At 40.5% G+C, this 24,885-nt stretch overlaps 1 protein-coding gene and 1 long non-coding RNA gene across 2 annotated transcripts in view; both read right to left on the reverse strand.

Moving 5' to 3' along the window:
* PTPRN2 (protein tyrosine phosphatase receptor type N2) overlaps nucleotides 1-24,885 on the reverse strand; it is a 1,243,324-nt gene that overhangs the window by 569,194 nt on the left and 649,245 nt on the right. The gene's annotated exons all lie outside the window — the stretch shown is intronic.
* Nucleotides 5,474-14,608, reverse strand: LOC121002715. The gene is made up of 5 exons (XR_005779316.1): nucleotides 14,461-14,608; nucleotides 14,340-14,348; nucleotides 12,529-12,533; nucleotides 12,317-12,327; nucleotides 5,474-5,500 (listed from the first exon to the last, which is right to left on the reverse strand). It is a non-coding gene; the product is annotated as an uncharacterized LOC121002715 (long non-coding RNA).

Consider the following 24,885-nt stretch of genomic DNA (forward strand, 5'->3'; position numbering starts at 1 on the left):
GTCCCTTGCAATCACTCCCACGAAATCACACTCAGCACCAGAACTCCAGTTCTTTTCCAATCCACGAAGGCCCCATGTCACAACTTACAGCACACCACCTCAGTAGGGCAGAGCTTTGTTTTTATGACTGAGTATGTAAAGTTAAACCAGTGAGTAGGAGACAACATGGCTGAAGGGAAGCAGTAGGAATACATTTTAGAACTTCGTTTACCCTGTTGATCCAGCTGAAGGTAAAAAAAAACAAAAAAAAAAAAAACATATGGCTTAATGCAATCTGCCCTAGAAGCCAAACCTTTCTAGCCATCAGACTAGAAGAATTCTGCACATTTACACAATCTTTTTCCTTATGTTCTAAGAAATCATCTATTCTAAACTTTTTTTGAGGCCATTACCTGTTCTTGCTGTGACCCGCTCCTGAGTGGTGATGAGCGGCAGGGGCAAAATTCGAATTCGCAATATTTCACGAATATTTGGTAGAATACTCGTAATATATTCGCGAATTCGAGAATTCGTGAATATGGTCTTGATTGCAAAAATCGGCAATGTAATACGCGCGCAATACAGGCGTAGGTCGCTATAGCTACATTTTTCAAGCTGCTATAAGTTTCCTGAGACTGGAGAAAATGGTTGGCACAGCAGAACATTACAATAGCTTTATATGCAGATAGAGTGCTCCAATATATTCACGATTGCGAAATTGGCACTAATGATGCAAATATTTTGGCGCAATACGTGCAACTTTACATTTTAACAGGTCTGACTACTTATTAGTGATTGGTGCACTAAGTATTGTTGTGAACTTGTGACATCACAGCACTATGTCTGTAGCATGTATGTATGGACAGCAGAGCTACACTATATCACTATCTAACCTACACTGACTATCTCCCACTAACTATCTGTAATATATATATATATATATATATATATATATATATTTTAACTAACTAACTAACTAACTATCTAATGTAATGACACAGGAAAGCACAGAGCACACAGCAATGACACTGCTGTCTCTCTCAGATCTACAAAATACTGCATACAAGGGCTGCTGGGGAGGTTCTTATATAGTAAGGGGTAGGCAACTTTCCTATTGGTTGCTAGGGATGTTGCTAAGCTCAGACAAAGACATTGCAGCCTTCTCATTGGCCCACAAGCAAGAAGGGAGGTTACTGATGAAAAAAAAATCTACAATATTCGAAATTACGAATATATATCACTATATTCAAAATATTTGCAAATTCTCAAAGTGCCGATATTCGAGATTATTATTAACACTACTCCTGAGGTGACTTTTACACATATTCAGACTCATGGTATAGAAGCCTTGTCGCCTTTGAAGAAAGAAACTTTTTTCTTCCAGATGGAAGTAGTGGCCCTTTAACTTTTAAGGGAATGTTACATAGAACAGCATATTTTAGCATATTTTTGTAAAGATCACTTATATGCCTATATAAATTTACCATGTTCTCCTTAGCTGTCTCTTTACCAGACCAAATACAGTAAATGGAATTCTTTTAATATTTGCTTATACTTTTTCATGGCCCTTAAAGGGTCACTGAGCTTTGGTAAAACCTTTGATATGTCATAGAGACATATGATTGGGGTCTGAGCTTTGAGACCTCCACTGATCACTAGGGTGCATATCACGCTCTCTCCTCAATGCAGAAGACTGAATCGAGACAGGCCCATATACATTTTATTGAGCCCGTCTCCTGTAAATTGTTTTAGCGATCGGTGGGGCCTGGGTCTACACACTCAGATCCCCACCTATCAAAACTTTTGATCTGTCTCTATGACCCTTTAAAACAGTCGTGTCACTTCAGCAAATAGCATTTATTATGTAGTGAAAGTTAATACAAGGCACTTACTAATGTATTGTGATTGTCCATATTGCTTCCTTTGCTGGCTGGATTCCTTTTTCCATGACATTATACACTGCTCATTTCCATGGTTACGACCACCCTGCAATCCAGCAGTGGTGGCCGTGCTTGAACACTATAGAAAAAACACCGGCCTATATGAGCTCCCATGGTCCCGGCCAACAAAGGGGCCAGCACTGTTTCCTATATTGTGCAAGCATGGCCACCACTGATGGATTGCAGGATGGTCATAACCATGGAAACGAGCAGTGTATAATGCGATGGAAAAATGAATCCAGCCAGCAAAGGAGGCAATAGGGATAACAACAATACATTAGTAAGTCCACAGCCCCTTTAATATATTATATATTGTGTCTCAGCAGGACTGTATTGCCAGTTGACCTTACCACAAACTACATGGTTGTATTACGGATCTATGTTATAAGAAGCCTGTACCTGTAATATGGCACCTATAAACTGAAAGGTCCCATAGTCTCTGCAATTTCACATGGAAGAGCACAGAGGTTTTTTTTCTCATAAATTCATATGGAATCCTGAAGAAAAGTATGCTGTATTACGGAGGCATCATATGACCGCACACAGAGTGACTGGTGGTTATTGCATTTTGCATTAGAATGTTACATTAAAAGGGGTTATCCCATACATACTAAATGGTAAAACACTCGGTAACACTGACAAATGTAAAGTTATGCACATGGGAAGGAATAATGCAAGTCACCCGTACATACTAAATGGTAAAACACTCGGTAACACTGACATGGAAAAGGATCTAGGAATTTTAATAAACAGCAAACTAAGCTGCAAAAACCAGTGTCAGGCAGCTGCTGCCAAGGCCAATAAGATAATGGGTTGCATCAAAAGGGGCATAGATGCCCGTGATAAGATCATAGTCCTACCACTTTACAAATCGCTAGTCAGACCACACATGGAGGACTGTGTACAGTTCTGGGCTCCTGTAAACAAGGCAGACATAGCAGAGCTGGAGAGGGTCCAGAGGAGGGCAACTAAAGTAATAACTGGAATGGGGCAACTACAGTACCCTGAAAGATTATCAAAATTAGGGTTATTCACGTTAGAAAAAAGACGACTGAGGGGAGATCTAATTACTATGTATAAATATATCAGGGGTCAGTACAGAGATCTATCCCATCATCTATTTATCCCCAGGACTGTGATGAGGGGACATCCTCTGCGTCTGGAGGAAAGAAGGTTTGTACACAAACATAGAAAAGGATTCTTTACGGTAAGAGCAGTGAGACTATGGAACTCTCTGCCTGAGGAGGTGGTGATGGTGAGTACAATAAAGGAATTCAAGAGGGGCCTGGACGTATTTCTGGAGTGTAATAATATTACAGGCTATAGCTACTAGAGAGGGGTCGTTGATCCAGGGAGTTATTCTGATTGTCTGATTGGAGTCGGGAAGGAATTTTTTATTCCCCTAAAGTGAGGAAAATTGGCTTCTACCTCACAGGGTTTTTTTTGCCTTCCTCTGGATCAACTTGCAGGATAACAGGCCGAACTGGATGGACAAATGTCTTTTTTCGGCCTTATGTACTATGTTACTATGTTATGTACTATGTTACTAATGTAAAAAATGAAAATCAGACATCATATAGTACATGACAATCTATTTCTAGCTAAGCTAGAACCAGCCCTGTACCTCACATGGATGCAGAGATCTCCCCATTTATTGCTCTGCTAGATTTATATCAAGCTGGCATCTCAAGGGGAGTGTCTTTTCTGCTGCAGATAAGGGGGTGTGTCCATGCTCTGCCTATCACAGCTCAGGGGGTGTGTCCATGCTCTCCCTATCACAGCTCAGGAGGCAGCTGAAGGATGAAACTGAGCATGTGCGGTCTTCTCAGTGAGCCGGACAAAGAAATAAGAAAAAGAACAAACAGCAGGTGGCGCTATACAGAAACATTTTATTGAATAACTCAGTGGCTATACAAAATGTTTAATTACATGCAATTACAAAAATATTCAGGTGCTGGTTTGAAAACTGTAGAATATATTTCATGGGACAACCCCTTTAAGGAACTGCTTATTATACATTTTCCAATTATATATTTTTTAAATGGCTCCACAGGTAGAGCAGAGCAAACCTCTTCAGGAGGTTCATGCTCAGCAGATTGCGCTATCAATGTGTATGCAGCTTTTAAATAATTCTGATCAACTACAATGTTCAATTTAAAGAACAACATTACAAAACCCATCCTAGAGCAAAGTCGCAGATTGTAGTTACATGAATGCTGAAGACAGACATCTCCCCAGCATACTGAACAGGGCTTAAAAATGACATTACAATCACCAAGTGAAAATAATAGATTGGATTCGGCTGAACCCTGCTGTCCTTGAAAATAAGCAGGAAAATATGCTTTTCTGTTTGTCTACTGCACCAAAAAATTCGAAACCTTTCAGCGACGATGGCGGCTGTTGCGCTCTATAATACCATTTCTTGTCGGTTTGGGCAGGAAATTGATAATTAAATGAAGCATTTTGTGATAATGGACAAACATTTAAAGGTATAAAGAAATAAGTGAACCTCCTGCGCTCTTAACTGCATTCTGGAAATTGAAGATTTTTTGATATCTTGATATTCAGTGAAGACGTGCAGCATGGGTAATAAAACCAAACCTGTTATAAACTAGCCCAACTATTTAAAGGGACATTTCCATCAGAAAGGGGTATCTTTTTTAACAAAATTTTCATAGAAACTTTTTTATTTCGGCAGTTCTATGCCATTGAAAATAAAATATTGTCCTTCTGTAAAGGCTAGAACAGATGATATGGTTTCTTATATAGACAGTTCCATTGTCATTTTACTGCTGCTATGAGGGGAAGATATTATCTGAGGGGTAATCCTTGTGATAATTGTAGATATAGATGTGGAACAACAGTATGACAGCTTTATTGTTTTCTTGACAGGCCTATATAAAGATGCCCCCAGAAGAACATTGCATTGATTAGTGTAATGTGCAATGCTTTAGTTGAGTCAATACAGGGGGTCTTTCTCTAGTCACAGGGATGGTCTGATTGAGAGAGTTAAGTGACACTATCTACCATGCTAAAAGTCCAAACTAAGAAGAAGTTAAACAGTTAGGACATAGAATATACATAGAACATACAGACTGTTAATTTATTAAATACATTTTAAAATATGCATCATAAAAAAATAAAGAGTGACATGTCACTTCTTGACATGTATTCCCATGGTAATACTTAAAAATGGGAGGACTTAAAGGGCCATTTTACTACTGATGGGCTATCCAGCATGCCCGCTGATCAACTATTCCCAAGTAGCTCTGGCTAAGCTGAGGATAGGACATTAGTAGTAAAATCCTGGAATACCCTTTTAAGATGCTTATTGCTACTAGTACTGAACTACATAATTCTCAGTCTATACAATACACTATGCGAATATAGAAGGGTACAACAGACCCCAAGTTAGGACTGTTAGTACACGATGAACAAAATAGTTTAAGAATAGCAGCTGATGGATCAGATGATCAAATGGTGGATTAAGTGGGTTGTTTCAGATTATAAAATGACGCCACTGTTTTCCACAGGATGGGTCTGATATTGTAACTTAGACCCATTCAATTTATGGGGCTGAGCTACAATACAAGATATAGCTCATAGGTAAGAAGAGATGGTTCTAAGAATTTACTCCTAGGCACCTCCTTTAAGGTAAACCAATCTAATTCTATATCTACCGTATTTTTCGCCCTATAAGACGCACCGGCCCATAAGACGCACCTAAGTTTTTGAGAAGGAAAATAAGACAAAATATAATTTTAACCAAAAGGTGTGCTTTTGGTGGGTTTTGAACTAATGGTGGTCTGTGCATGACACTATTATGGGGGATCTGTGGATGACGCACTGTTATGGAGGGGATCTGTGGATGGCGCTGTTATGGGGTGGGGGATCTGTGGATGGCACTGTTATGGGGTGGGGCAGCGGTCCCCAACTTCCGGGCCGCGGCCCAGGACCGGACCCTGGAAGATTGTTTGCCAGGCCACAGCGATCAGGGCAGTATTTAAAGCGGAAGCGCTTCATTAGTACAGGAGGACCAGGAGGCGGTGAAGGATCTGTACTCACTGCTTCCTGGTCCTCGGCTTGGCTATCGGCTGTGCAGGGCTGTGCACAGCGTGAGGTCGCTCTGTGACCTCACACTGTGCGCCGAGATACACAGCCGACAGCGCTGGGGCTGACATAATGGCTGATGGCTGACCTGGGGGCTGACATGGGGGCTTATGGCTGACATAAGGGCTGGGGGCTGACATATGGCTGATGGCTGACATATGGCTGATGGCTGACATAAGGGGCTGATGGCTGACATGGGGGCTGATGGCTGACATAAGGGTCTGATGGCTGACATAAGGGGCTGATAGCTGACATAAGGGGCTGATGGCTGACATAAGGGGCTGATGGTTGACTAAAGGTTGGGGGGTTGATCTGAAGCATTTGGGGTCTGATCTGAGGTCTGATTAACATTGGGGTCTGATTGCTGGTCTGACCTGAGGTGTAATGAAAAATATTTTTTTGTTCTACTCTAAAACCTAGGTGCATCTTATACGGCGAAAAATACGGTACAGTGCAGCAGAGACCAGTGTAGCAGAGACCAGTGCAGCAGAGACCCTAGTCAGTTTATGTAGTCGTTATTTAGTGTTATATATTTTAATATGCACCTCATGTTTTGTTATGCGCGTGAATCAGTCAGCGCAGACTAGCACCCCTAAGCCCCGCCCACCCCTAAGCCACGCTCCAGAACCCCCGCCCCCTTCCTCCCCCACCCGGTCCCTGGGAAAATTGTCTTGCGTAAAACTGGTCCTTGGTGCAAAAATGGTTGGGGACCACTGGGGTGGGGGATCTGTGGATGGCACAATAAAGGGGTGGAGGATCTGTGGATGAGACTGTTATAGGGGAGATCTGGACACTGTGTCATCCACAGATTCCCCCCCCATAACAGTGTCCCCCCGTCGCTTACAGCAGTATTTCTAGTAATCACTACTCTAGTAACAGTAATCCTTAACCTCTTAATAAATTTAACTAAAGTTGCGCTCTCCCCTGTATCACAGCACTTACTAACTTTATTCATAAAGTGGGAGGAGCAGGCGAGCGACGTCAGTTAGTGACGTAACGCTGCCAGCCGCTCTGCCTGCTCCGGATGCTTGTTAGTAAGTGCTGATACAGGGGAGAGCACAACTTTAGTTAAATTTATTAAGGAATTACTGTTACCAGAGTAGTGATTACTAGAAATACTGCTGTGATCGGCGGGGCCCGGTGTAAGAGTACACTGACTGAACCGGGCCCCGGTGAAAGTTCCCGAACTCCAGCCACTCCTCCCTCCCCCGCTGATATATTGCAGACTGCGATGTAAAAGAGCAGCATTCGCCCCATAAGACGCGGGGGGGGGGGGGAAGAGTGCGTCTTATGGGGCGAAAAATACGGTATATGCTTTAGAGGAGTTGTTATCCTTCAGACTAAGGCTCCATTCACACGTCCGCAACGTGTTTTGCAGATCCACGGAGCCGCAAAACACTGAAAGCAGCAATGTGCATTCTGCATTTTGCGGACTGCACAATGCCGGTACTAATAGAATATGCCAGTTCTTGTCCGCAATTGCGGACAAGAATAGGACATGTTCTATTTTTTTCGGGAACAGAATGGATTAGTCCGCAATTCCGTTCCGCAAAATGTGGAACGAAATTGCGGACGTATGAATGGACCCTTATAAGTAGGTTCAAGCCATCCATCAATGGACTCTAGTTTAGTAACTTTCTTAAAAAGGATGTCTTCAGAAATTCTCTTCAAAACTGTTAAGTGAACCAAAATGAATAGACTTTATCAGGAATGTTTCCATTGCTGTTTTATGGGAAATTCACTTATATAATACATTTCGTAATACATTCTTTATATGAATTTCAAACTTTTAACACTATTTTAATTTTCAATCCAAAATTCTGTGTGACCATAAAAATTACGGCTTGTTGCCTACAGCCACCACTACAGGGAGCTTAGGAACAAACTGCATACTGAGTTTTTACTGAGATGTTATAGACTGTATGCAGCATGCCCTCTAGCCCCTCCTAGTAGTGACTGCCAGAAGAAAGAATTGCATCATTAAATGTCTATGCAGAGGATTTGGAGCTTTGTATATAAAAAAAAAATCTTCAATCTTTATAAAGGTACAGTACAGACTAAAAGTTTGGACACACTTTCTCATTCAAAGAGTTTTCTTTATTTTCATGACTATGAAGGCATCAAAACTATGAATTAACACATGTGGAATTATATACATAACAAACAAGTGTGAAACAACTGAAAATATGTCATATTCTAGGTTCTTCAAAGTAGCCACCTTTTGCTTTGATTACTGCTTTGCACACTCTTGGCATTCTCTTGATGAGCTTCAAGAGGTAGTCCCCTGAAATGGTCTTCCAACAGTCTTGAAGGAGTTCCCAGAGATGCTTAGCACTTGTTGGCCCTTTTGCCTTCACTCTGCCGTCCAGCTCACCCCAAACCATCTCGATTGGGTTCAGGTCCGGTGACTGTGGAGGCCCGGTCATCTGGCGCAGCACCCCATCACTCTCCTTCATGGTCAAATAGCCCTTACTTTCAAAGTTTTCCCAATTTTTTTCGGCTGACTGACTGACCTTCATTTCTTAAAGTAATGATGGCCACTCGTTTTTCTTTACTTAGCTGCTTTTTTCTTGCCATAATACAAATTCTAACAGTCTATTCAGTAGGACTATCAGCTGTGTATCCACCTGACTTCTCCTCAACGCAACTGATGGTCCCAACCCCATTTATAAGGCAAGAAATCCCACTTATTAAACCTGACAATGCCAAGAGTGTGCAAAGCAGTAATCAAAGCAAAAGGTGGCTACTTTGAAGAACCTAGAATATGACATATTTTCAGTTGTTTCACACTTGTTTGTTATGTATATAATTCCACGTGTGTTAATTCATAGTTTTGATGCCTTCAGTGTGAATCTACAATTTTCATAGTCATGAAAATAAAGAAAACTGTTTGAATAAGAAGGTGTGTCCAAACTTTTGGTCTGTACTGTATATATTATTACTATTTAGTTGAAAGCACCATTAATTCCACGGCGCTGTACATCAAGAGGGGTTACACAAACAAAATATGAAAAAATTCAAACACGATAAACATGAAACAAATAACAGACTGGTACAGAGGGTGAGAGGACCCTGCCCATGAGAGCTTACAATCTACAATAGGAGGACCCAGTAGACGAGGGTAAAAGCTGCTCATCTGGTTGTATGGTGGCAATATGCTTATTATAGGTGGTAGACTTTCCTGAAGAGGTGGGTATTCAGGTTACTTTTGAAGGTTTGGCTGTTGGGGAGAGGCACGTGAGACTGTGTGAAAAACAGACAAGAGAACAAAGAAATAGGTCCTTTGAGGATCAGAACTTGCGTGTAGGGATGTATCTGGAAAGCAGGTCAGAGATGTAAGGAGGGGACAGGTTGTGGGTGGCCTTAATTGTAGTTAGTATTTCAAACTGAATTTGCTGGGTAATGGGGAGCCAGTGAAGAGAACGGCAGAGGGGGGAGGCAGAAGAGAAATGAGGGGAGAGGTGAAAATTAACTGGGCAGTGGAGTAGAGAATAGATCAGCACTAATTTTGGATCTACTGAATTCAAGTAAAAAGAAAATTCTGTTGGGCATTGAGGTGCTCCAGGGTGGGTCTTCACTTTAACCATATAAGTGAAAAAGTGCAGGGACTTTATTAAAGTATAACTGTCGTATTTTAATTTTTTTTGGAGTATTGGATTATGGTGATTAATATCTCCTTGGTGGCCCTATTTAAACTTTTCACTGTGTATTCAATTACCCCTAAATTCCACAGTTTTGTTCCCTGTACTGCCTACTTTTACTTGTGCTTAAAATAGGGTTGCTAGGCATGATCCGTCTATCTGTTGAAGGACAGAGGACGCAGAAGCAGGCTGCGTGCAAGGTCAGATTACTGACAGCCAGGGACTGTAAGTAAATGATTAAAGCCAGGTCCTCCCCAGCAGCGGATAACAGTGCCTGGGCTGTGTGCACTTCTCCCTGTCCCTGCGCTTGGCAGACGCTCCCTCACTCAGCAGAGCTGGAGAAGTAGAGTTGAAGCAGCGCAGACCAGGGAAGGGAGATCTGCCATCTGCTCAGTGTATAAATGAAAGCAACATGTGGTAAGAGGACCCCTTTGTGCTGCAGGAGATTAACCCTTTAGGGGGAGGGCTCTGGTTACTGACACTTTTGGGGGCTATTGTTACTGGCTAGTGAGGGCAGACGGGATTAGCCTCAGGGTGAGGGCAGTGGCGGCCATCTTAACCACTTGCCATCTGGGCCATTTGCCCCCTTCCTGACCAGGCTTAATTTTGCAAAACTGACATATCTCACTTTATGTGGTAATAACTTTGGAACGCCTTTATTTATCCAAGTCATTCAGAGATTGTTTTCTCGTGACACATTGTACTTCATGATATTCATAAATTTGAGTCAAAATATTTCACCTTTATTTATGAAAAAATCCCAAATTTACCAAAAAATTTGAAAAATTTGCAATTTTCTAAATTTCAATTTCTCTGCTTTTAAAACAGAAAGTGATACCTCATAAAATATTTATTACTTAACATTCCCCATATGTCTACTTTATGTTGGCATCATTTTGGAAATGTCATTTTATTTTTTTAGGACGTTAGAAGGCTTAGAAGTTTAGAAGCAATTCTTCAAATTTTTAAGAAAATTGCCAAAACCCACTTTTTAAGGACCAGTTCAGGTCTGAAGTCACTTTGTGGGGCCTACATAGTGGATACCCCCATAAATGACCCCATTGTAGAAACTACACCCCTCAAGGTATTCAAAACCTATTTTACATACTTTGTTAACCCTTTAGGCGTTCCACAAGAATTAAAGGAAAATGGAGATCAAATTTTAAAATTTCACTTTTTTGGCAGATTTTCCATTTTAATCAAATTTTTTCTTTAACACATCGATGGTTAACAGCCAAACAAAACTCAATATTTATTACCCAGATTCTGCGGTTTACAGAAACACCCCACATATGGTCATAAACTGCTGTATGGGCACACGGCAGGGCGCAGAAGAAAAAGAACTCCACATGGTTTTTAGATGCCATGTCCCATTTGAAGCACCCTGATGCACCCTTACAGTAGAAACTCCCAAGAAGTGACCCCATTTTGGAAACTAGGGGATAAGGTGCCAGTTTTATTAGTACTAATTTTGGATACATATGATTTTTTGATCATTCATTATAACACTTTATGGGGCAAGGTGACCAAAAAATTGGTTGTTTTAGCACAGTTTCTATTTATTTATTTTTACAGCGTTCACCTGAGGGGTTCAGTCAAGTGACATTTTTATAGAGCAGATTGTTACGGACGTGGCGATACTTAATATGTATACTTTTTCTGATTTATTAAAGTTTTAGACAATAATAGCATTTTTTTTTTTTTTTTTACGGTGTTCATCCGAGGGGTTAGGTCATGTGATATTTTTATAGAGCTGGTTTTTACGGACGCGGCAATACCTAATATGTATACTTTTTTTATTTGTTTCACTTTAACACAATAATAGCATTTTTGAAACCAAAAAAATGATGTTTTAGTGTCTCCATGTTCTAAGAGCTATAGTTTTTTTATCTTTTGAGAGATTTTCTTATGTAGGGGCTCATTTTTTGCGGGATGAGGTGACGGTTTTATTGGTACCATTTTGTGGGACATATGCGTTTTTGATCACTTGGTGTTGCACCTTTTGTGAGGTAAGGTGACAAAAATTGCTTGTTTTGACAAAAAATTTTTTTTTTTTACGGTGTTCACCCGAGGGGTTAGGTCATGTGATATTTTTATAGAGCTGCTTTTTACGGACGCGGCAATACCAAATATGTCTATTTTATTTTATTTTTTCTATTTTTAACATTTTTTTTTATTCCTTACTTGGGGACTTTTTTTTTTTTACATGTGAAACTTTTTTTTATTTCATTTTTTCAACCCTTTATTTTTTTTATTTTTATTTTACACTTTTCGTCCCCCATAAGGTCATACAAGACCTCTGGGGGACATTTACTTCACTTTTTCTTTCTTTTTTTTCACTGTTGATTTCTCCTGTAACTGGGGCTGACATAGTAGCCCCAGTTACAGTGGAAATACACCCCCCAGAGAGGCTGTACAGCATAATACTGCGCTGTACAGCCTCAGAGCAGGGCTGATCGAGGTCTCTGAAAGACCTCACACAGCTCCTGCACTCTCCGGTCCCGGCAGTCACATGACCGCCGGGCCGGAACAGGAAGCGCATAGCTCGGTGAGCGCTGTGTATGCAGCAATCCAGAAGGCAGGGACACCTGGGAATTGTCCCTGCCTTCTCTCTGGGTTGCCCTGCTGTCACTGACAGCAGGCAACCCGATCAGCAGCTGCACGATTAGCGTGCAGCTGCGATCTCTGAAGGGACGTTTTAAAACGTCCATTAGGAGATAGAGATCCACCTCCCGGACGTTTATAGTCTATGGGCGGACGGGAGGTGGTTAACTGAATAGTGAGATTGCAGTTTTATGCAGACTGGTTGCTAAGGGCTGAATCTTATTAAATATGGGGTAAGTCAGTCTAATAGTAACTGATTCTGGAATATCATGTTATTAGTAACTACATATATGAAAATTGAAATTAGGGTCTAAGTGTGACAGTTATCCTTTAAGTACTCTAGATCAATATCTGTTATTTAATTCTTTAAATAAGTGCCCCTTTATCTTCAAATCTAATCAGCATTATACATATTACTGTAGCAACAAGCTCCTAAACTTGTCAGATTTCTTAAGTTTAATTGGTTTGAGCTGAGTGTAAGCACAGGTAGACAGAGACAAGTAAACCTCATTGATCTGGTAATATTTTTCACTCTCTCTCTCTCTCCACACGCTTCTAATCACATATGCAATGGCAGTCTTGCCCTCAGACGCTTCCCGCGGTCGCTACTCAATAGGCTCACTTATTGTCAACCCATGCTGAATGAACTGCGGAGGAATTTCTGATTTGGAAAATTACTAAACCCATAGAAACAAATGAGAGATGTTCACCAGCTACAATTATTGCCTCACCTGATCACCTCTCTTGCTGCACTTTTGATATTCTCTGTAAACTGCAACCAAGTACAGAGATGTAGGTATCCTGTGAGCAACGATGATCTGGCATCTAATATTATATAAATCAAGTCGCAAAGTGAATCTGTTCAGCATAAGGAAGTCATTTTTAAACTGCTGCATATAAATATAATTTTTTTGCTGATTTTATATTTCTTAAAAGCTATGTACACCTTTGGGGGCTTTTTATTATTCCATTATACTCATTTTGAGCTAAAAATCATTTTTTAAATTCATATTTATTTAAAAAAAAATATGGAGTACTTTTCTCTGTACAGAGCTAAGATTCTCTGCTAGCAGAATCTGAATTTTCTCTCTGCTCATTCAGGCAGGGAGCTGATGGGCTCCTTATCTCTGCTTTCTGACCTTATGAACACTCATTAGATCAGTTCTTATCTTACTGATAAGAATGTGGCCTAAATAAGTGTTTATGACCTCTTAGTAATTTAGAGATAAGGTTTATTAGATGGCACAAAGTGAAAGTGAAAGTATCAGTCACACATTTAGAAAAACTGTTAACCCTTTGTGACAGAAAAGCTCAATAGTTTTAATAAAGGCTAATTGAAAATATGATTTTTAGCCAAAGAAGAGTAAAATGCAATGATAAATGAAAATTGTATAGTTTAGCCAAGGATACGACTGGAGATCTGTAAGATCAAGAAAGCCTTCCATAAAGCAAGCTACGCTAAGAACAGAGATGCATTAGAAATATATAATAAGAAATCTTAATGTAATGGATGTTTTATGCTTGGACGCATCAGAGCTTTCTCCACAGTACTGCATTCATGCATAGGGGCCAACACATGGGATTATTATTTGTTATATACAGTAGAATCCTATATAGATTAGTCATGAGTGGAAAAACAATATTAACAATTAGAATGGCAAAAATACCGAAACAGCATTTATATATGTTAGGGCTCATGGATAATGGCACACAGCCTGTACTGCTCTCTTAGTATGGAGCTGCACAGTCTTCGAGCACTGCTGAACACTCCATCTGTAGGACTCCATGTGTAGAGAATACCACTGTACATGTGAGCTAGCAGCTAGCTTTCTAGAGTAAATTTTGTTAAACCCATCAGGTAATTTAGACCACGCCTCCTCTTGTCCACACCACCTACTTTTCAGAAAATTTTGTGAGAACAGCTGTTATTTTTCTACACCAGAAAAATGGTGTAGAGGTGTTCCGCAGCATGGACTCTGATGAAGCATGCCATAATTGTTTTTATGAGCAACCAAAAACTAAAAAACCCTCTGCAATCTGAGGCATATGGAAAAGAGGTATAGACCTCATGCACCTCTAAAGAAGCCCTATTAGAGGTCTAATTAAGACTCCAAAGTACTGACTGGATGTATCTTACATACTGTATAGGGGTAAGCATTTTTTATAGTTGTTAAATAATATTACACATAACAAGAGGTACTGAGGGCACCCTCCTCCCACCTGGGAATTGAAGGAACGCAATCCTGGCCTCATCCGACCGTCCAAGAAATCGGGGTGCAGGGCTTGAACAGAATGAAATAGAGAACAAGATGCAAAGATAAGCCGCACTCACCATTCGTGTTCACGCTTCTTTATTGTGGGGTATGTTGCGGGGGCAGACTCACATGGAGTATCAATCCACAGCTGTGGATTGATACTCCATGTGAGTCTGCCCCCGCAACATACCCCACAATAAAGAAGCGTGAACACGAATGGTGAGTGCGGCTTATCTTTGCATCTTGTTCTCTGTTAAATAATATTATCTCTCATAAAATGTTTTGACATATTTTCACTGCTGGAATCTAGTCCTCAAAAATTTCTCGCAACAAAACACAATCATATACCACCTTATTGCTCAACGCTGGTCCTAATCTTCAGATTTACAGATGACCATGTGTGAAGTCTCTCTCTACTCCACCAGAAGAAAACTCACCGTAATCATACCCTAGTGCGGTACCACTGAGATCCTGTAATGGACAGTTCCTAGAGAACAACTCCTAAAAAACTTGAATGGAGTGGAAAGAAGGTTTGTGAGTGTACTGGGGCCTCTGAATTCACTGAAGCAACCACACCTGACCAGATGGCATTCCAAGCACAAGTCTAATGTATTTTTTGTGTTACATTATCCATTATGCATACTGGGTTGTTTAAGGCTATGTTCACGTCAACATTTAGCTTTCCGTTCTTCTAACCTGTCAGAAAAACAGAAAAAAAAAAGTGGCTGTCAGCCAGACAAAAGTGGCCAGATCACTACTGGACTTCATGACAGTCAATGGGGATCCAGCGGTGAACTAGAAAATCTGCTAATGCCCGATGCAATGAAATACTCTGCTTGACAGAGATGTGAAAGAGGCCTTATTTTGACACATCAGCTTGTGTCACTTCCATCGGAGCCCATCTATTTTTGACAGGAGGAAAACTCCTGAAAAAAGTACTTTTTCTCCCATTAAAAATAACTGATCTTTGACGGAAGTGACACAAACTGATGAAAAACTGATCATAACTGATGCTCAAAATAAGGGCTCATTCAGATGACCATATATTTGTATCCACATCGAAATGGATGCAGACCCATTCATTTCAACGAGGTCGCTTCCGTACTTCCGTTCCGTGGCCCACCGTGGCCCACCGTGGCGGACAAGAATAGGCATTTCTATCATAGGGCCGGCCATGTTCAGTCTGCAAAATGCACATGGCCGGTATCCATGTTTTGCTGATCTGCAATTTGCGGCCCACAAAACAGATTGTCGTTTAAATGAGCCCTAATGGATCAGTTTTTTTTTTTGCTTTTCTGACAGATCAGAAGGAGATATGAACTGAGCCCAAAGTCTTTTTCCTACAATAGTATTTTAAGCCCAAAAGTTCTAAATATAAACCTATGTATACCTTTTATATAGGGAACATACAGCTGTGTTTAGATGTAATTTCCTCTGCAATTTTCGCCGCAACTAAACCTAGTCAGGCTTAGAACAAATTCCACAAATCCCCCTAATCCAAATAGGACAGTGAAATGCTAATATCATAAAACAGGTAATAGGGAAATGAACAGTACACACGCCTAGATGTTTCTTAAGGTCAGCTGAGCCTATTAGAATGAATTTGGAAAGGTTACTATTGTCTTTTGTTGATCTCCAATCAAAATTGCAGTGGAGAAAAAAGGTCGCCAAGCAGTATGAATCAGCCGGGCTGGAATGTTCTAATCTATCAAAGGACAAAAAAAAAAACAACTATTTATTCATGAAACATTCTTTAAAATGCTAAGATGCATTAAATCCAAAATAATGGCAGGAGGGTTTGTTTGCACCCTTCAACTTGAGGTTTTCAACATTTCTTCAAAGGCGGGTGTATGATATTTGCGTCAATACATTTACTATTCATTAGAATGCGCTTTTAAAAAATTGCAGTTTTTTTCTTGATGTGCTTTCTTTCTTTTCTGTTTTGTTGCAAATATACATAATGAAAGATAACGCTCCTCGGCAATCCATTCCGTACGTTTGTGCCGTGCGTGCCTTTGGCGTCTCTCGGTGCTTTGATGTGAATATGAAGGATTGATGCCTCCTTAGGGAATCTGGACAGTGAGGCACGTAGAAGAAGAACTGGAACGAGAAGAGTTTTTTTTTCCTTCTTCTTAGCAGATGATTAGGAAAATAAAAGGGTTTTGGTTTATTTGTTGATTTGCCACAAAAAGCCTTATAAAAACTCTAAGATTAAGGTTATTGTTGTCTTATAAATGTAATCAGAATGGAATAAAGATTTCAATTTACATCCAGCTATGTCTATGTTCTATTTTTTTCAACCTAATGTGGCAATCAGTCCAAGAGATGTGCTGTGCATAGGCAGATGCTGATTTCTGCTCCGAAGTACTTAAAGAGGACCTGTCACCTCCCCCGACTGACTGTCTGATTTAGTAAATAATTGTATTTCCAAATGAGATGACAATTCTGGAGCGCCTACTTTTATGATTTTATGTTGAACTGCCCTTCTGTTACTCCTTCTTAAAGTTCATGAATAAATTGCCAACTGTGCTAACAAGTTAGGGGGAGGGGTGTACCTGCCATTTAGTGCTGGCAGTGGCAGACTGTTCATGGAAACACCCCTTTGACAAGGAGAATGGTATTGCCCAGTAGGCGATTTATTCATAAATTTATAGTAGGACTAATAGGGGAACTGCACAATGTAAAGTTATAAGAAAAGATGTACCAAAATTGTTACTAAAACAGACATATGAGGAGAGGTGACGGGTAGGATTTTTTTTCTATTTAGACATCATATTCATAAAAAATGAATATTCAAAGAATGACAGGCATTTAAATTCTTCCCTCCCTTGGTCTGTTCCGATAATTTTAAGCAGTCATCTCACTATCATTACAGGCAGGATTACAATGACAGATTTCACTTCTTCATAGATAACACAGGAGCCTATGGTTTTCATCCCCTCCATTCTGCCTCATAAGCTTCAGGCCAGGCCTGAAGCCTATGAAGCAGTAGAATGGCGCAGGAGATCGCGATTACATCACCGTGACCTCCTGCGCCGGGTCTCGCCAGATGACATGATGACGCGGCGCAGGAGGGCACGGAAATGATGCCCAAGCAAAGGCTACAAGAGGCGCTGAAGAGAGGTGAGTATTTATTAAATTTTTTTTGTAAGTACTAGGGGCCATAGTGGGGGCATTATGGAGGGGGGGCAGAAGAGATACAAAGGAGGCCGTGGGGCCATTATATATTATACAGAGGGGCCATTATATATTATAATTATACAGAGGGCCCATTATTAATGGTCCCTCTGTATAATTATTATATATAATGGCCCCTCAGTATAATATATAATGGCCCCTTTGCAACACTATAATATATAATGGCCTCTCTGTATAATATATAATGGCCCCCTGTATAATTATTATATATAATGGCCCCTCTAAATAATATTTATACAGTACAGACCACTATAGAAAACTATGAATTAACACATGTGGAATTATATACATAACAAACAAGTGTGAAACAACTGAAAATATGTCATATTCTAGGTTCTTCAAAGTAGCCACCTTTTGCTTTGATTACTGCTTTGCACCCTCTTGGCATTCTCTTGATAAGCTTCAAGAGGTAGTCCCCTGAAATAGTTTTCACTTCACAGGTGTGCCCTGTCTGGTTTAATAAGTGGGATTTCTTGCCTTATAAATGGGGTTGGGACCATCAGTGGCGTTGAGGAGAAGTCAGGTGGATACACAGCTGATAGTTCTACTGAATAGACTGTTAGAATTTGTATTATGGCAAGAAAAAAGCAGCTAAGTAAAGAAAAACGAGTGGCCATCATTACTTTAAGAAATGAAGGTCAGTCAGTCAGCCGAAAATTTGGGAAAACTTTGAAAGTAAGGGCTATTTGACCATGAAGGAGAGTGATGGGGTGCTGCGCCAGATGACCTGGCCTCCACAGTCACTGGACCTGAACCCAATCGAGCTGGTTTGGGGTGAGCTGGACCGCACAGTGAAGGCAAAAGGGCCAACAAGTGCTAAGCATCTCTGGGAACTCCTTCAAGACTGTTGGAAGACCATTTCAGGGGACTACCTCTTGAAGCTCATCAAGAGAATGCCAAGAGTGTGCAAAGCAGTAATCAAAGCAAAAGGTGGCTACTTTGAAGAACCTAGAATATGACATATTTTCAGTTGTTTCACACTTGTTTGTTATGTATATAATTCCACATGTGTTAATTCATAGTTTTGATGCCTTCATAGTCATGAAAATAAAGAAAACTCTTTGAAAAGGAAGGGGTGTCCAAACTTTTGGTCTGTACTGTATATATATATATATATATAAAAAATTTAGAGGGGCCATTATATATAATAATTATACAGGGGGCCATTATATATTATAATTATACAGACGGCCATTATATATTATAATTATCCAGGGGGGGCATTATACATATACAGTACAGACCAAAAGTTTGGACACACCTTCTCATTCAAAGAGTTTTCTTTATTTTCATGACTATGAAAATTGTAGATTCACACTGAAGGCATCAAAACTATGAATTAACACATGTGGAATTATATACATCACAAACAAGTGTGAAACAACTGAAAATATGTCATATTCTAGGTTCTTCAAAGTAGCCACCTTTTGCTTTGATTACTGCTTTGCACACTTTTGGCATTCTCTTGATGAGCTTCAAGAGGTAGTCCCCTGAAATGGTTTTCACTTCACAGGTGTCCCCTGTCAGGTTTAATAAGTGGTATTTCTTGCCTTATAAATGGGGTTGGGACCATCAGTTGCGTTAAGGAGAAGTCAGGTGGATACACAGCTGATAGTCCTACTGAATAGACTGTTAGACTTTGTATTATGGCAAGAAAAAAGCAGCTAAGTAAAGAAAAACGAGTGGCCATCATTACTTTAAGAAATGAAGGTCAGTCAGTCAGCCGAAAAATTGGGAAAACTTTGAAAGTAAGGGCTATTTGACCATGAAGGAGAGTGATGGGGTGCTGCGCCAGATGACCTGGCCTCCACAGTCACCGGACCTGAACCCAATCGAGATGGTTTGGGGTGAGCTGGACGGCAGAGTGAAGGCAAAAGGGCCAACAAGTGCTAAGCATCTCTGGGAACTCCTTCAAGGCTGTTGGAGGACCATTTCAGGGGACTACCTCTTGAAGCTCATCAAGAGAATGCCAAGAGTGTGCAAAGCAGTAATCAAAGCAAAAGGTGGCTACTTTGAAGAACCTAGAATATGACATATTTAAGTTGTTTCACACTTGTTTGTTATGTATATAATTCCACATGTGTTAATTTATAGTTTTGATGCCTTCATAGTCATGAAAATAAAGAAAACTCTTTGAATGAGGTGTGTCCAAACTTTTGGTCTGTACTGTATATATATATATATACACTGCTCAAAAAAATAAAGGGAACACTTAAACAACACAATGTAACTCCAAGTCAATCACACTTCTGTGAAATCAAACTGTCCACTTAGGAAGCAATACTGAGTGACAATCAATTTCACATGCTGTTGTGCAAATGGGATAGACAACAGGTGGAAATTATAGGCAATTAGCAAGACACCCCCAATAAAGGAGTGGTTCTGCAGGTGGTGACCTGACCACTTCTCAGTTCCTATGCTTCCTGGCTGATGTTTTGGTCACTTTTGAATGCTGGCAGTGCTTTCACTCTAGTGGTAGCATGAGACAGAGTCTACAACCCACACAAGTGGCTCAGGTAGTGCAGCTTATCCAGAATGGCACATCAATGCGAGCTGTGGCAAGAAGGTTTGCTGTGTCTGTCAGCGTAGTGTCCAGAGCATGGAGGCGCTACCAGGAGACAGGCCAGTACATCAGGAGACGTGGAGGAGGCCGTAAGAGGGCAACAACCCAGCAGCAGGACCGCTACCTCCGCCTTTGTGCAAGGAGGAACAGGAGGAGCACTGCCAGAGCCCTGCAAAATGACCTCCAGCAGGCCACAAATGTGCATGTGTCTGCTCAAACGGTCAGAAACAGACTCTATGAGGGTGATATGAGGGCCCGATGTCCACAGGTGGGGGTTGTGCTTACAGCCCAACACCGTGCAGGACGTTTGGCATTTGCTAGAGAACACCAAGATTGGCAAATTCGCCACTGGCGCCCTGTGCTTTTCACAGATGAAAGCAGGTTCACACTGAGCACATGTGACAGACGTGACAGAGTCTGGAGACGCCGTGGAGAACGTTCTGCTGCCTGCAACATCCTCCAGCATGACTGGTTTGGCATTGGGTCAGTAATGGTGTTGGGTGGCATTTCTTTGGAGGGCCGCACAGCCCTCCATGTGCTCGCCAGAGGTAGCCTGACTGCCATTAGGTACCGAGATGAGATCCTCAGACCCCTTGTGAGACCATATGCTGGTGCGGTTGGCCCTGGGTTCCTCCTAATGCAAGACAATGCTAGACCTCATGTGGCTGGAGTGTGTCAGCAGTTCCTGCAAGACGAAGGCATTGATGCTATGGACTGGCCCGCCCGTTCCCCAGACCTGAATCCAATTGAGCACATCCGGGACATCATGTCTCGCTCTATCCACCAACGTCACGTTGCACCACAGACTGTCCAGGAGTTGGCAGATGCTTTAGTCCAGGTCTGGGAGGAGATCCCTCAGGAGACCGTCCGCCACCTCATCAGGAGCATGCACAGGCGTTGTAGGGAGGTCATATAGGCACGTGGAGGCCACACACACTACTGAGCCTAATTTTGACTTGTTTTAAGGACATTACATCAAAGTTGGATCAGCCTGTAGTGTGTTTTTCCACTTTAATTTTGAGTGTGATTCCAAATCCAGACCTCCATGGGTTGAAAAATTTGATTTCCATTTTTTTATTTTTGTGTGATTTTGTTGTCAGCACATTCAACTATGTAAAGAACAAAGTATTTCAGAACAATATTTAATTAACTCAGATCTAGGATGTGTTATTTTTGTGTTCCCTTTATTTTTTTGAGCAGTATATATATATATATATATATATATATATATATATTATGTATAATGCCCCCCCTGGATAATTATAATATATAATGGGTCCGTCTGTATAATTATTATATATAATGACCCCTCTGTAATCTTAGGATATATAATGGCCCTCTGTATTTTTATAATATATAATGCTCCCCTCTGTATTATTAGGATATATAATGGCTCATTATATATAATAATAACTAATAATAATAAAACTCTGCAGAGACGAGATGCGGTTGAAAGAAGGTATCATGACGGTCTTATCTCCGAATGAAGACATTGAGTAAAGTCTACATCACAGGAGATGTCACTGGATGGTTAAGGTATGGTGCTGTATTCTCCTGTATATTTTGTAGTGATGTATGTAATGTCAATATTTGTTTCATGCTAGGGTTGGGGGGTGGCTCGAGAATATGGCCCACCCTGCCGCATCCTGGCCCCAGACTTCAGATCACACTGTGCGTGTTCTGAATTCTGGGGCCTCACAACCATCTACTACATTATCTGTACTCAGAGAATTATCACTGTGTTATCTGTGGTGTTATATAGGACTGCAGGTAACATCTACTACATTATCTGTAAAAACGGGCATGTCCACAGGTTGCAGGGGGGATGCAATACATGGCTTGCCCAGGCTGCTGGCAACCCACGCTACGCCACTGGGTATACGATTTCCTCATTCCATTTATTTGTGGTTCGTGAAAAATGAAAAACACACGGAAACGTCCGTATTTTGTGGACGGATGTGGAAACACAATGGAATGACAACCGACTTAAATGTTGACTCACAGATCCGTGTTTTGCAGATCGCAAAATGGTAACAGTCATGTGACTGCACCCTAGCAGATGATGGTAGATGAGTCTCCTGTAGAACACCATAGTGGTTTGAGATTAGGGGTTAGATCATGGGAAACACCTCTACGTGAAAAAACAAAACAAAAAAAAACTACGCCCCTCACTATTTTTTACTGCTCCTTCTGGTGCTATTAAAAGAGAAAAATTATTTTGTGGCTATTTACAAAAATGCCATTTTACTTTTCACCTCCACTGTTCTATCTGTTATGCATTGCATATACAAAGTATATACACTCACCTAAAGAATTATTAGGAACACCATACTAATACGGTGTTGGACCCCCTTTTGCCTTCAGAACTGCCTTAATTCTACGTGGCATTCATTCCACAAGGTTCTAATAGCATTCTTTAGAAAAGTTGGCCCATATTGATAGGATAGCATCTTGCAGTTGATGGAGATTTGAGGGATGCACATCCAGGGCACGAAGCTCCCGTTCCACCACATCCCAAAGATGCTCTATTAGGTTGAGATCTGGTGACTGTGGGGCCATTTTAGTACAGTGAACTCAATGTCATGTTCAAGAAACCAATTTGAAATGATTCGAGCTTTGTGACATGGTGCATTATCCTGCTGGAAGTAGCCATCAGAGGATGGATACATGTTCTCATTCTGTTTACGCCAAATTCGGACTCTACCATTTGAATGTCTCAACAGAAATCGAGACTCATCAGACCAGGCAACATTTTTCCAGTCTTCAACAGTCCAATTTTGGTGAGCTCGTGCAAATTGTAGCCTCTTTCTCCTATTTGTAGTGGAGATGAGTGGTACCCGGTGGGGTCTTCTGCTGTTGTAGCCCATCCGCCTCAAGGTTGTGCGTGTTGTGGCTTCACAAATGCTTTGCTGCATACCTCGGTTGTAACGAGTGGTTATTTCAGTCAACGTTGCTCTTCTATCAGCTTGAATCAGTCGGCCCATTCTCCTCTGACCTCTAGCATCCACAAGGCATTTTTGCCCACAGGACTGCCGCATACTGGATGTTTTTCCCTTTTCACACCATTCTTTGTAAACCCTAGAAATGGTTGTGCGTGAAAATCCCAGTAACTGAGCAGATTGTGAAATACTCAGAGTGGCCCGTCTGGCACCAACAACCATGCCACGCTCAAAATTGCTTAAATCCCCTTTCTTTCCCATTCTGACATTCAGTTTGGAGTTCAGGAGATTGTCTTGACCAGGACCACCCCCCTAAATGCATTGAAGCAACTGCCATGTGATTGGTTGACTAGATAAATGCATTAATGAGAAATAGAACAGGTGTTCCTAATAATTCTTTAGGTGAGTGTATAACGATATGTGTACTGTTCAGCATTAACAGAGGTGATACTTATTTCTATGATATTTATATTATTCATATTTAGGTAGTGATTACATTTTGCTAGTTTTTGTATTTAGCAAAGTTGCTGCAAAACTGTGAAAAAAAACCTTTTTATTAGTTTATTGTGTGTTTAACCCCTTTGGGACACAGCCTTATTTCACCTTAAGGACCAGGTAATTTTTTGCAAATCTGACCAGTGTCACTTTAAGTGGTGATAACTTTAAAATGCTTTGACTTATCCAGGCCATTCTGAGATAGTTTTTTCGTCACATATTGTACTTCATGACACTGGTAAAATGAAGTAAATAAAAATAAATTGTTATTTATAAAAAAAATACCAAATTTACCAAAAATTTGTAAAAAATTGCAAATTTCCAGGTTTCAATTTCTCTACTTCTACAATACATAGTAAAATAGTTATTACTTTACATTCCCCATATGTCTACTTCATGTTTGGATCATTTTGGGAATGATATTTTATTTTTTGGGGATGTTACAAGGCTTAGAAGTTTAGAAGCAAATCTTGAAATTTTTCAGAAATTTTCAAAAACCCAATTTTTAGGGACCAGTTCAGGTCTGAAGTCACTTTGCGAGGCTTACATAATAGAAACCACCCAAAAATCACCCCATTCTAGAAACTAAACCCCTCAAGGTATTCAAAACTGATTTTAGAAACTTTGTTAACCCTTTAGGTGTTACACAAGAATTAATGGAAAATAGAGATACAATTTCAAAATGTCACTTTTTTGGCAGATTTTCCATTTTAATAATTTTTTTCCAGTTACAAAGCAAGGGTTAACAGCCAAACCAAACTCAATATTTATGGCCCTGATTCTGTAGTTTACAGAAACACCCCATATGTGGTTGTAAACCGCTATACGGGCACACGGCAGGGCGCAGAAGGAAAGGAATGCCATACGGTTTTTGGAAGGCAGGTTTTGCTGGACTGTTTTTTTTTACACCATGTCCCATTTGAAGCCCCCCTGATGAACCCCAAGAGTAGAAACTCCATAAAAGTGACCCCATCTCAGAAACTACACCCCTCAAGGTATTCAAAACAGATTTTACAAACGTTGTTAACCCTTTAGGTGTTACACAAGAATTAATGGAGAATAGAGATACAATTTTAAAATTTCACTTTTTTGGCAAATTTTCCATTTTAATACATTTTTCCCAGTAACAAAGCAAGGGTTAACAGTCAAACAAAACTCAAT

Source organism: Bufo bufo, chromosome 5 (assembly GCF_905171765.1).
Source record: "Bufo bufo chromosome 5, aBufBuf1.1, whole genome shotgun sequence".
NCBI lineage: Eukaryota > Metazoa > Chordata > Amphibia > Anura > Bufonidae > Bufo > Bufo bufo.